The following is a 14,067-nucleotide window of genomic DNA, read 5'->3' as shown; positions in this document are numbered from 1 at the left end:
CTAGCACGACTCCAAAACAAAACAAATGACTAGACACGTGCTGCTAATCTGGCAGACCTCCGTACATAGTCTGAGCAGGGCATGACAGTACCCCCCCCTTCTACGGGTGACCTCCGGACACCCCGGACCAACCTTATCCGGGTGGGATCTGTGAAAAGCCCTCACCAGTCGGCTGGCACTGACATCCAGCGCCGGAACCCACATCCTCTCCTCAGGGCCGTATCCCCTCCAGTGTACCAGGTACTGAAGGGAACCTCGAAGAACTCTAGAGTCAAGAACCCTGGAGATCTCGAACTCTAAATTTCCATCGACCAGAACAGGAGGAGGGGGCAATGGCGATGGTTCCACTGGTTTAACATATTTTTTCAGTAAAGACCTGTGGAACACATCATGGATCCTCCAAGTCTGCGGAAGATCCAGCCGAAACGCTACTGGATTGATCACCGCAGATATTTTGTACGGACCAATAAATCTTGGACCCAGTTTCCAAGATGGCACTCTCAGTTAAATATTTTTAGTGGACAACCACACCAGATCACCCACACACAGGTCCGGACCAGTCACACGTCTCTTGTCAGCCATTCGCTTATACCTCTCACCCATCTTCTCCAAATTCACTTGGATCCTCCGCCAGATAGAAGACAAGGCAGAAGAAAATCTCTCCTTCTCTGGCATCCCAGAGAAACTAGAACCAGAAAAGGTAACAAACTGAGGATGAAAATCGTATGCGCCAAAAAATGGCGACTTACCCGTGGACTCCTGCCTACGGTTATTCAAAGCAAACTCTGCTAGGGACAAGAATGAGGACCAGTCCTCCTGATTCTCAGCCACAAAGCACCTCAAGTAGGTCTCCAGGTTTTGATTAGTACGCTCTGTCTGTCCATTCGACTGCGGATGAAAAGCCGAAGAGAACGAAAGTTGAATGCCAAGCCGAGAGCAGAACACCCTCCAAAACCTGGAGACAAACTGCGTGCCCCTATCAGAAACCACATCCGAAGGAATACCATGCAATTTCACGATATTAGTGTACATTTTGGCCAAAGCGTAATAAGCCACTCACCACGTCAAGGTCGCCTCTATGAGTGGTCCCTAACACTAGTACCTACCTGTTATGGGCCATGATAGCCACACAAAGTCCAGGGAGCGCAGGTACAGCATGCATGCCAGGCACACTCTGCTTTTAACCCCGTCCGGTGCCGTGACAGCTTTCATTGGATCCAGGGATGCAAGTACCAACATGCATGCTGAGCCCACTATATACTTCTCCTGGAGCCAAATGGCTACTGGTAGGCCCTGTAAAAGCAGACTCAGTTTTATACTGACTTTAAAACCAGCCTCCAGGGCAGACTAACTGGTCAGGTGTGCATGGCTGCATGGAGATCCCCACGCCTCCAATATATACTACAAAGAAAAAATGTGGGGGATTCAGTCAGCACAACCCTGTATGCAGGTGCACATCGCTATGGCGAAATACATATACAAATGCAAAAACACAAATGCAATAGCACTCTGCAACCAGCACTCTGCCCTACCTCTATGCTGGATGTTGAATGAGGCATTGGTGTACATTTTGGCCAAAGCGTAATAAGCCACTCACCACGTCAAGGTCGCCTCTATGAGTGGTCCCTAACACTAGTACCTACCTGTTATGGGCCATGATAGCCACACAAAGTCCAGGGAGCGCAGGTACAGCATGCATGCCAGGCACACTCTGCTTTTAACCCCGTCCGGTGCTGTGACAGCTTTCATCGGATCCAGGGATGCAAGTACCAACATGCATGCTGAGCCCACTATATACTTCTCCTGGAGCCAAATGGCTACTGGTAGGCGCTGTAAAAGCAGACTCAGTTTTATACTGACTTTAAAACCAGCCTCCAGGGCAGACTAACTGGTCAGGTGTGCATGACTGCATGGAGATCGCCACGCCTCCAATATATACTACAAAGAAAAAATGTGGGGGATTCAGTCAGCACAACCCTGTATGCAGGTGCACATCGCTATGGTGAAATACATATACAAACGCAAAAACACAAATGCAATAGCACTCTGCAACCAGCACTCAACATCCAGCATAGAGGCAGGGCAGAGTGCTGGTTGCAGAGTGCTATTGCATTTGTGTTTTTGCGTTTGTATATGTATTTCGCCATAGCGATGTGCACCTGCATGCAGGGTTGTGCTGACGGAATCCCCCACAATTTCACGATATTATCAACAAAAATCTGCGCAAGAGTCTTGGCATTAGGCAGACTAGTTAACGATATAAAGTGAGCCATTTTACTAAAACGGTCAACTACCACCAAAATTACTGTTTTCCCGGAGGAACTCTGCAGATCCGTAATAAAGTCCATAGACAAGTGCGTCCAAGGACGGGACGGAATCGACAAAGGAAGAAGTGAACCAGCCGGTCGAGTATGAGCAACTTTTGACCGTGCACAGGTTTCACAAGCTGCCACGTAATCCTCAATGCTCTTACGTAACCCGGGCCACCAGAACCTCCGGGACACAAGGTCACAGGTGGACTTACCACCAGGATGTCCAGCAAGGACAGTATCGTGATGTTCCTTGAATACCTTGTATCGCAGTCCTTCAGGAACAAACAACCTCCCTGGGGGACAAGAACCAGTAGCCCCCTCCTGGGCTCCCAACACCTCCATCTCCAATTCGGGGTACAGAGCGGAGACCACCACCCCATCAGCCAAAATCGGAGCAGGATCCTCTGAATCACATCCCCCAGGAAAACTGCGAGACAACGCATCTGCCTTGACGTTTTTAACCCCCGGGTGAAAAGTAACCACAAAATTGAACCTGGTAAAAAACAGTGACCATCTCGCCTGTCTAGGGTTCAGACGCTTGGCAGATTGCAGGTAAGCCAAATTCTTATAATCCGTATATACTGTAACGGGGTGAGACGCCCCCTCCAACCAGTGACGCCATTCCTCAAAGGCCAACTTGATGGCCAGCAACTCTCTATCTCCCACATCATAATTCTTCTTGGCGACCGAGAGCTTCTTGGAAAAAAAGGCACACGGGACCCACTTGCCAGGAGATGAACCCTGCGACAGCACCGCTCCAACCCCCACTTCTGATGCATCAACCTCCACCACGAATGGCTGAGACACATAGGGCTGCACCAGAATGGGAGCAGACGCAAAACACTCCTTAATAGTCGAAAAGGCCTGCAATGCCTCATCCGACCAGACAGAGACGTCGGCGCCCTTCTTAGTCATATCGGTCAGAGGTCTTACAATGGTAGAATAGTTCAAAATAAATTTTCTATAATAATTAGTAAACCCCAAAAACCGCATCAAAGCTTTCTGATTCTCTGGTCGGTCCCATTCCAGAACCGCCCGGACCTTTTCGGGGGTCCATACGAAGACCAGAGTCAGAAAGCAGATATCCCAAAAAACGGAAGCTCATGCACAGAAAACACACATTTCTCCAATTTGGCATATAATTTATTCTCCCGAAGGATCGTCAAAACCTGTCTCACATGATCCTGATGGGTCTTCAGATCAGGAGAATAAATTAAAATGTCATCCAAGTAAACTACCACGAGCCTCCCCACCAAATGATGGAAAATGTCATTGACGAATCGCTGAAATACCGCTGGCGCGTTCATCAACCCAAAAGGCATAACCAGATTCTCAAAATGACCCTCGTGCGTATTGAAGGCCGTTTTCCACTCATCCCCTTCCTTGATTCTGATCAGATTGTAGGCCCCTCTCAAATCCAACTTGGAGAACACCTTGGCACCAACAATCTGATCAAAAAGGTCGGAGATCAAAGGAAGGGGATACGGATCCCGGACCGTAATACGGTTCAATTCCCGGAAATCCAAACAAGGTCTCAGCGATCCATCCTTTTTCTTTACAAAGAATAAACCTACTGCCACCGGAGACTTAGATGGCCTAATATGACCTTTTGCCAAACTCTCGACGATATACTTCCGCATGACCTCTCTTTCGGGTTGAGAAAGATTGTAAAGCCGAGACTTTGGCAACTTAGCCCCTGGGATGAGATTAACTGGACAATCATAGTCACGATGAGGGGGCAATTCCTGAGCCCCACCCTCCGAAAAGACATCCGCAAAATCTGAGAGATACTGAGGTAGAGCCGTAGTGGACACACTAGAGATAGATGTGCCAAGACAATTATCCGAACAAAATTCACTCCAACCAATGATTTGTCTTGCTTGCCAATCTATAATTGGGTTATGTTTTGTCAACACGGTAACCCTAAGACTATAGGAGCGGGCAAATCCTTCATGACAAAACAAGACATAATCTCAACATGTGAATCACCCACTCTTAACTGAATACCATGAGCAATATGAGTGAGAATTGCAAAAACCGGAATCTCTCTTTCTAAAGTGCAAGTACTTAGACCCAGATTTTGAAGAAAAAGAAAGTCAATAAGGTTTACCCCAGCACCACAGTCAATGAATACTTCAACAAAAAAAATTCTTGAGTCTAGCGCCACCATAGCTGGAAGGAGAAAACGAGTATTACAGGGAGCTTGCATACCTGCTTGCTCCACCACTCCACGCTACCAAGAGTCAGGATGTTTTTTTTTTTCTCTTTCTTATCATCATGCGGTTTAACAAAAGGACAAGCAAAAACATAATGACCACTTTTTCCACAGTAATAACATATTTTATGCAATTTCCTAAAGACTCTACTACCAGAACGGAAAGATACCTGACCCAGCTGCATGGGTTCCTCCCCTACCCCAGAGTTACCTGTAACATCACCCTGGGAAGCAGTAGAGACGAAACCACTCACAGAAGGGATCCCTTGCGCGGAGGGAGCCTTACACCTCTCTCTAATACGTCTATCTAACCGTACTGCCAAAGACATAGCATTCTCCAAAGAATCTGGGTACTCATGAAAAGCAAGGGCATCTTTCAATCTCTCAGATAACCCCTGACAAAACTGACTGCGTAACGCGGGGTCATTCCACTCTGACTCTGTAGCCCATCTCCTAAACTCAACGCAGTAAACCTCTGCAGTATGTTCACCCTGTAATAAATTACGCAATTTAGATTCCGCCATCGAGACTCGATCTGGGTCATCGTAAATTAATCCCAGGGCTTTGAAAAATTCTTCCACCGACCAGAGGGCCAGAGAACCGGGCGGCAGAGAAAAGGCCCAGGATTGCGCGTCCCCTTTAAGCAGAGAAATGATTATACCAACCCTCTGACTTTCATCACCTGACGAAGATGGACGCAACCGAAAATACTATTTGCATGACTCTTTAAAGCGGATGAAGTCATCCGCACCCCCTGCAAATCTCTCAGGAAGAGCGACTTTAGGCTCCCCACAAATTTGACCTGCACCTGATGCCAGAGCATTCTGACACCGTGTGACCGAACTACGCAGAGATAATCCCCCGCATGCGGTCAACTAGCGCATCAATTGACGCCATCACAAAACCGCTGAGTAATGGCAGTCAAAGTATGGCGGGTTATAATGTCACGGCGGACAGGATATAAGATACACAGATAACTAAACAAACAATATTTCTAGGCGAGAAGCTGGGGATAAGGTTACCTCCTAGCAAATCCCTAACAGCTCTCCCTATTCTGCTTTGCCCACATTCAGACCCTGAAGGTGGGAATAATGTGTCCTCGTGCCTGGGCTGAGAATACCCTAGAATCCCTGAGATGGTGAAAGGGGAAAAAGTGGCAGCCTGCTCCCTCAGAACCAGGAGGGGACAGACGACACTCAAACAGCCTAGACAGCAAACCAAAGAAATCAGAAACCAACTTATTTTATCTGAGCAGGAAAAGCCAATCCTTCACTCCTTGCTTCCACAGCCTGACAGAAGCTATAACCCGCACGGAACACTGGGAGGGGAGTAATTTAAACCAACGACCCCACCCAGTGCACCTGAAGGGAGGCGGACCTAGCACGACTTAAAAACAAATGACTAGACACGTGCTGCTAATCTGGCAGACCTCCGTACATAGTCTGAGCAGGGCATGACACCTGCCTGTTTTAATAGTTTCATGCATTCCCCCACGTAATAACAATTCTGGAGCATATTCTTATGGCTCTATGTTGTGCCATACCTTTATTATTTACACTAGAAGTTATACATGAATTGCTAGCAGTCTGCAGTAAGGGCACAGAGGGGTGGTGTAACGGATCTCCTGGCACCCCGACTGGGTACCTCCGTTGATGGATGCTCCTAGTGCTTCCCGAGGACTCCAGGCACTGCACTTGACACCGTAAGCACTGCCGACCCCACGAACCGCCGCAGCTTGGTTGGGATCTCGTCGTCTTCTACCCACCCTGGACCTACGACAAGGCTTCCAGGTTCCAGTGGGTGCACCTCTCTTCCTTCAGAGAGCGATGCAGGAACAGGAACAGCTCTTATAAGAGCTAGGGATTATACTCTGGAGAGTATAATGAATATAGCTATCCCCAGAGTATAGTTCTCCAATCCAACAAACATGAGCCCAGACTTCATGAAGGGTAGAACAGGACCCTTTATTGGGGCAACATGTCAGCCTTTTATGCAGGTCTTCCAGCAAGGGACACTCCCATGGGGGACCTTGTGGAAGACTGAGACAGTTTCTCACATAAACCAATCACATGCAGTTACAGGCAGAAAACACACACATGTGATACAATTAATAAACACAATGGGATAACGTAATCACTCACAGGCAGAAAACACCCACCTGTGATACAATTAACCAACACAATGGGATAACGTAATCACTCACAGGCAGAAGCTACACACTTTTCCTTTTGTAGAATAATGAGACAGGGGAGGGTGGTGGTCAGGGGTTGGTAGATTCCTCTACTGAACTAATAAAACATAACATGGCCTATAATACTCCACACATAATTCAGGGTTAATAGTTCCTTGTAACCCCAAGAGACTGAAATGGGGAAGTGGGGGATCTCCATAGTTCTGGGTCCATAGTCCGTAGGAAGGAGGCTTGCCCTCAGGCCTCTCCAGCAGCCCAAGTGACGGTTCAGTCCATCATATTTCTCCCCTCCCAACAGTAGACTAACCAGTTACCAGACCCCCAACTGGTCTGAACCTGTGTTAGTCGGACATGTATACAGAACCTCTTCCAACTGGTCCGCTTGACTCTGCTGCAGGAGAGTGATGCCACCCATATCATCTCCTGGGTAACCACACTGCCGTTGGGGAGAGAGGTCGGCTACCTCTTCTCCCTGGAACACCCTCTGCCGCTGGGGAGATCGACCGATTATCTCCTCTCCCTGGAATGCTGCTGGGTAGGGGTAGCGACCATCTCCACTCACAGTGATGCTTGCTGCTGAGATGAGGGACTGACAGTCTCCTCTCTCTGTGACACGGGCTGCCGCTGGGGAGAGAGACCGGTGTTCTCTTCTCCCTTTATAAAACACGGCCACCGGGGATCTGGGCTGGCTGCCCAGCATCCCTGCAGGGCCGATAGAGAGACCTCGTTCCCATCTCCACCTGCCGACTTTGGGTCCTCCCATAGTGCCTGGTATGCATCATCCAGCCAGGTCTCCTGCCATACCAGGGTCTCGCGCTCCGACACCCACCTCTTCAGGGGCTGCTCTCCCAGTAGAGGCATTCGCAGCTCCTATCGCATTTGCAATCTCTGCTCCTCACTGGGGAGACTCTCGCCCCGCCGACACTGCATGTCCTCCAGGGCCTTGTGCCATACGCCTTTCTGGACTGCATCCCTGTAATCTGGGTGATCCTCCTCTTCCTCATGGAACGCTGTCCAAGAACAAGCTTATTCCATGCTGCGGTCACCAGGGTCGCTGTATGAGTACTAGCGTTGCCCTTATAAATCCACAAACGGTGTCTCCGAGCTGCTTCTCCTCGCACTAGGACGCCATCCCACTGCTGCCACCACTGTAACGGACCCCCTGGCACCCCGAATGGGTACCTCCATTAATGGATGTTTCTAGTGCTTCCCGAGGACTCCAAGCACTCCACTTGACACCATAAGCACTGCCGACCCCTCGAACTGCCACAGCTTGGTTGGGATCTTGCCGTCTTCTACCCACCCTGGACCTACAACAAGGCTTCCAGGTTCCAGTGGGTGCACCTCTCTTCCTTCAGAGAGCGATGCGGGAACAGGAACATCTCTTACAAGAGCTAGGGATTATACTCTGGAGAGTATAATGATTATAGCAATCCCCAGAGTGTAGTTCTCCAATCCAACAAACATGAGCCCAGACTTCATGAAGGGTAGAACAGGACCCTTTAATGGGGCAACATGTCAGCCTTTTATGCAGGTCCTTCAGCAAGGACACTCCCATGGGGGACCTTGTGGAAGACTAAGACAGTTTTTTACATAAACCAATCACATGCAGTTACAGGCAGAAAACACCCACCTGTGATACAATTAACCAACACAATGGGATAACGTAATCACTCACAGGCAGAAGCTACTCACTTTTCCCTTTCTAGAATAATGAGCCAGGGGAGGGGGGTGGGAGGGGGGTGGTAGATTCCTCTACTGAACTAATAAAACATAACATGGCCTATAATACTCCACACATAAATCAGGGTTAATAGTTCCTTGTAACCCCAAGAGACTGAAAGGGTGAAGTGGGGGGATCTCCATAGTTCTGGGTCCATAGTCCATAGGAAGGAGGCTAGCCCTCAGGCCTCTCCAGCAGCCCCAGTGACGGTTAAGTCCATCACAGGTGGTAACCAGTTGGATTTGTGTACCTGCACAGTCTGAAAATGACAGCCTTGATTGGATAGAGTTAATCTGTGCAGGTACACACCTCCAACTGGTTACCACCCCTCTGTACCGTTACGGCAGACTGCTAGCAATTCATTCATAACTTCTAGTAGAAATAATAAAGGATTGACACAACATAGAGCCATAAGAATAGAAGATATGACCACACTAGTTAGTATGGTGACAAATTGAATCCTCTGACCCGATTTCCGATCACTCATACTTTTGTTGCATATAGAATCACATTGGCTAAGCTTTGGAAAGCCAAAGTCATAGACTCTAAACTGTTATAATACATTATGGCAATGGCACAGGCTCAGGAGTGGGATCTGCATCATCACTTGTAGAAGTTGGCTATATTATATAGCAGGCACCCAGCTCTCACTGCCGGGATCAGAGATGACTCAAATCCTAGCAGTTTGACCCCCCAGTTAAACAGTAGTGTTGCAGACACATAGGAGCGTAAGTGCACCTATACAATATAATGCCCTCTTCACAGTACTTTTGATGCCTTAGTGCTCCCCACACAGTAGTTTTGGCCTCTTAATACCCCCCTACAGAAATGCTCCCACTTAGTGGCCCAACCTTATTATATTAGAGAAGCTCCTATGGTTGGAAAAAAAAAAAAAAAAGTAATCTTCACCTAGCCCTGTTCCCCCAATGAATAAAACTCCTCATGCTCTGCCCAGCAAGCTTGATGCAGGGACATCATTGTACCTGCTGAGATAAGAGAGAGTGCATGGGCCGAGGACAGGCTGCGGAATGATCCTCGGCTGGTACCCTGTTCTACTTAGCCTAGCAGGCACAATGCTGTCACCGCACAGGCCAGGGAGTGAGGCCCAGCCTGTAATGGATGACAAACATCCATTATGACCCAGGTACTACGTCTACTGCAGGGCCCATAGCAGACGCTAAGGCTACTGTGGTGGTAGGGACCTTATTCACCTAATTATGTGACTTTGGCTATTAATTGGTTGGACCAGACCTTATAGCAAAGGGAGTGAATACATATGCATTCACAACTTTTCAGTTTTTATTTAGTCATTAATATTTCATACAGGGTATTTTTTCCATTTCCTGTAACATTTTGGACAAATTTGTCAGATCCATTACATAAAATTTTAATAAAAATAAATTGTTATTTCAGGTTGTAACGCAAGAAAACACCAAGGTGGCGGTGTGGGGTGAATAGTTACAAGCCACTGTGTAGTACCCCAGACCTGGCGGTCCTACAAATTTCTTATTGTTATGTGTTGTGTATTTTACTGTTTGCTTCGGTCCATAGTTCCCAGCATGGAAAAGATGGCAAAGGTTGGCAGTACCAGGGTGGTTAACCCTCTTGGTGGGTGTGGGCTGGTCCTGCCAAGAGGGAGAGTTGCTGAGAAGCTACAGAGAGGACAGAAAGCAACTTGCTGTGCTCCTGTTACAGATTTCTCTAGCAATAACTACTCGAAATTGTCCTCAAGTAAAGCCTTGAGATTCCAGACATCAGAGTGAATGGCTACTTCTGCATCTGCAGACACTGCTGTATAGTGAGGGACTACAGCCAAGCCACCCATCACCAAACAACAACTAGGCTAGTATCAACTAAGTGCAGAATTGCCTGCAAATCCTTGCTGGTGCCAGAGAGAATTGCACTTAAAGGGAACCTGTCACCGGGATTTTGTGTATAGAGTTGAGGACATGGGTTGCTAGATGGCCGCTAGCACATCCGCAATACCCAGTCCCCATAGCTCTGTGTGCTTTTATTGTGTATAAAAACCGATTTGATACATATGCAAATTAACCTGAGATGAGTCAGAGCTTGAAAATATGACTCTTCTCTGGTCACACAAGTAAGATATGACTCTTTTATGTTAATTTGCATATGTATCAAATCGTTTTGTTTTTTTTTACACAATAAAAGCACACAGAGCTATGGGGACTGGATATTGCAGATGTGCTAGCGGCCATCTAGCAACCCATGTCCTCAGCTCTATACCCAAAATCCCGGTGACAGGTTCCCTTTAAAGTCTGCTACTACTGTATGTATTTCAAGTGCTACATTACACTTAGTAAAAAAAGACTTTGTGGCGTTTTACTGTAGCGTCCTTCTTCAGTACTATATCTCCACTGCACCAATCACCAGGGAGCGACAGCCTGAGGAAGCTCACCTCAGCAGGGCCACTACCACTGTAATTCCTAGAGATATTTTAGAAAACCTTTCCTGGAATACATACTCACCTCAGGGAGACATGCAATGAACAGAAGCCACCTTTTGTATATAGTCCACAGTGTGGCAGATAAAAGAAAGCCAAAGGACGGAAACCACCCTACTCACCCCTCCTTGGTCTTCATTTGGGCCGCACGCTGCACTGTCCTGACTGCGTATAGCGCACATAGGCATGTTCTATGACCTGATGGTAAGTGCAGGAAAAGCACGTCGTTTGGAGCAGAAGAGGTAAGTTGTTTTATTTATTTTACTGTCTGATCTAAGGTCCAATGAGGACTGGTGGGGTCTGAATTGAGGTGTGATAAAGACTGGGGATCTAATCTGAGGTCTTATGAAAACTGGGGGTCTGATGAAAATTGTATTTTCCCCCTCTAAACTCTAAGTGTGTCTTATGATCAGGTGCTTCTTATGATCAGGCGCGTCTTATAAAGCAAAAAAGTCATTTCAAAGTAAATTCTGATGACAAAGGAACAGAAACAAACACTCTGTACATTCTTAGGGATTGATATCTCCAGAAACTATCCAATAAAGAAGCGAAAAACACATCTGTTTATTTACTGTGGAATATTGTTATAGAGGGAAGTAGTTGTTATAAACAATTTTTTAATTAAAATGAGTATGTCTAGCTTAGCTGAATGTAATGATATATTTCACTTAGCAATCCTTTGCTTCATTCATGTAGATGAGCAGTTGAGTGCACCAAGGGCGGGCCCAAGCCATTCTGTGCACCCCTGCTCCTTCTGCTTCCTCTGCTACCTCCTCCCTCTCCTTTTTTTTTTTTTAACTCGCTTTATTGAAGAATAACAAGCAAGGTACGTTATAGAGCATTCAGAAAAGTATGGTGAATTACACATCTCATAATACAGATCAGAATTCTACAACATCGTGACAAGTAAGAGCAAAGATACATCGATAATACAGTACGTTAATAAAACATCCTTGTTAACAGTCCCAAATTGTGTTGTGATTCCTTTAAATGAGTACCTTCCTAAATTCCGGAATACTGAGTGGAAAGATATACAAGGTTACTGCACCATAGAGTGTAAGTGGGCCGTCGTGGCAGTCAACGGAGAGGCACACCACGGTCCCCATATCTTTTGGAATTTTTGAGGACATCCCCTGCGGTAATAGATAATCCTCTCAAAGGGAATTATGTTATTGACTAGGGCTTTCCATTGGCCAACCGTGGGGGGGCCTGTCCGCCATCCATCTGAGAGCAATAGCCTTTCTGGCGAGGAAAAGAGCCTCCCTAATGAAAGTGAGTGTATAGCATGATCGCAAATCATCTTCAAGAATTCCTAGGAGACAAGCTTTGGGGCATACCTCTAGAGTATCTGGGATCAAGGTGGATATGACATCAATTACAGCCCTCCAGTATGGGCGAATGTGACTACAGTCCCACATGAGGTGCCAGAAATCCTCATTTAACTGCGCACACCTGTGGCATCCCGTATGGGGCCTCCTACCCATTTTAAAAAGTCTAGTCGGGGTAAGGTAACATCTATGTAGTATAAAAAGTTGTGTCAGTCTATTAGTGAGGGACGGTGATACAACTACTGGAGCCTCTAAGGCCTCGCTCCATTCTTCAGCTGACAAAGTAGGTATGTTGCCCCTCCATTTGCACTCCGCACCCAAAGGAGAAGCTGAGAATTTGAGATTGAGCAGGTGTGTATAAAGGGCAGATATCAATCCCCTTGGCCCCTGAGTTCTAAAAACCCCAATGAGTGGATATGCCGAGACCGGCCCCGTAATTGGGCCTAGAGGGCATGTCTCAACTGCAAATATCTAAAGAAATGTGGTCTCAAAATTCCAACTTTGGTCTGTAACTGAGAGAAGGAGAATAGAATGCCATTTTCATATAGATCTTTCAGATAGTGTACCCCATATCCTTTCCATACAATTTCCCCTTCACAATGTAACAGCTAAGGAAGTAGTGGGTTATTCCACAGTGGAATATCATCTAGTAGGTCATTATATTGCTGCATCTTTGCAGCTCTCCACACCTGCCGCGCAAGTCTATGGATCTGTAAAAGCGAACCTGATACAGATGCAAGGCCTTCAAGAACGGGCCATAGAGTGGAGAGCCGCAAGTACTCCTGCAAATAATATTCAGAATTGGGAAGCACATCCCGGGTCACCCATGGCACCAAATATCGCAGTTGACCAGCGAGGAAATACAAAAATAAGTCTGGCAAGGCCGTCCCCCCCTTTATCCCAGCTCCTCTGTAGGGATTTAATGGCCAGTTTCCGCCTATTCCTTCCCCATATGAAGGTCGCCATAATCGAGTGTAATCTATCAAAAAATGTACGTGGGATTGGTACACAGGCATGTTCCAGCAGATACAGAGCTTTAGGTTGGAGAATCATTTTGATTAGGTTTATCCGCCCCATGGTGGACAGCGGTAAGGTGTTCCAAGATTTAAATTTATCCACGAAATATGACACCAAGGGGATCGTGTTTAGTTCATGTGAGATAGCTGGGTCTTTCGTAATAATAAAGGGCGATATGACCCGCACTCCAAGGGGTCCTTATCGGGCTTTAGCAGAACTACAATGGAAGCCTCATCCAATGATTCCGGGAGCGCACCACCAGCCAAGGACGCCTTATACATGCGCAGGAGCTGCGGTCCCAGAATGTCTACATATCTGGAAAACACCTCCAACGGGATCCCATCCGGTCCCGGGGCCTTTCCCAGATTTAATCCCGTGATCGCCTTGTTTACCTCCTCCAATGTAATCTCTCCATCCAACAGCTCTCTATCTGGTGCGGATAATTTCGGATAGGAGACCTCCTGGAGGTACTCCTCCAATGTATGAGTAGAGTACTGAACCCGAAAACTATATAAATCCTGATAAAATTCCCCAAAACTGTCTAATATACCTTCAGGTTCAGATATCACTACCCCACTATTGTCCGCAATGCGTAATATCGGTGGAGCCATATTGTTCCTACGTACTACCTGCGCCAATACTCTACCCACTCTACTACCCTGCTCAAAGGTCTGCTGCTGCAAGAATAGCATCTTGCGATCACATTTTTCCTGTACGTGGTTCATGTAATGTCTGCCCTTCAGCATCCAGTCTAGCCTGTTCTCCTCTGTAGGATTAGTGACGTACGCCAGTTCTGCATTCCTGCACTGTGTGCCCA

Source organism: Bufo bufo, chromosome 8 (assembly GCF_905171765.1).
Source record: "Bufo bufo chromosome 8, aBufBuf1.1, whole genome shotgun sequence".
Taxonomy (NCBI): domain Eukaryota; kingdom Metazoa; phylum Chordata; class Amphibia; order Anura; family Bufonidae; genus Bufo; species Bufo bufo.
Note: the sequence above shows the minus strand (reverse complement) of the source record.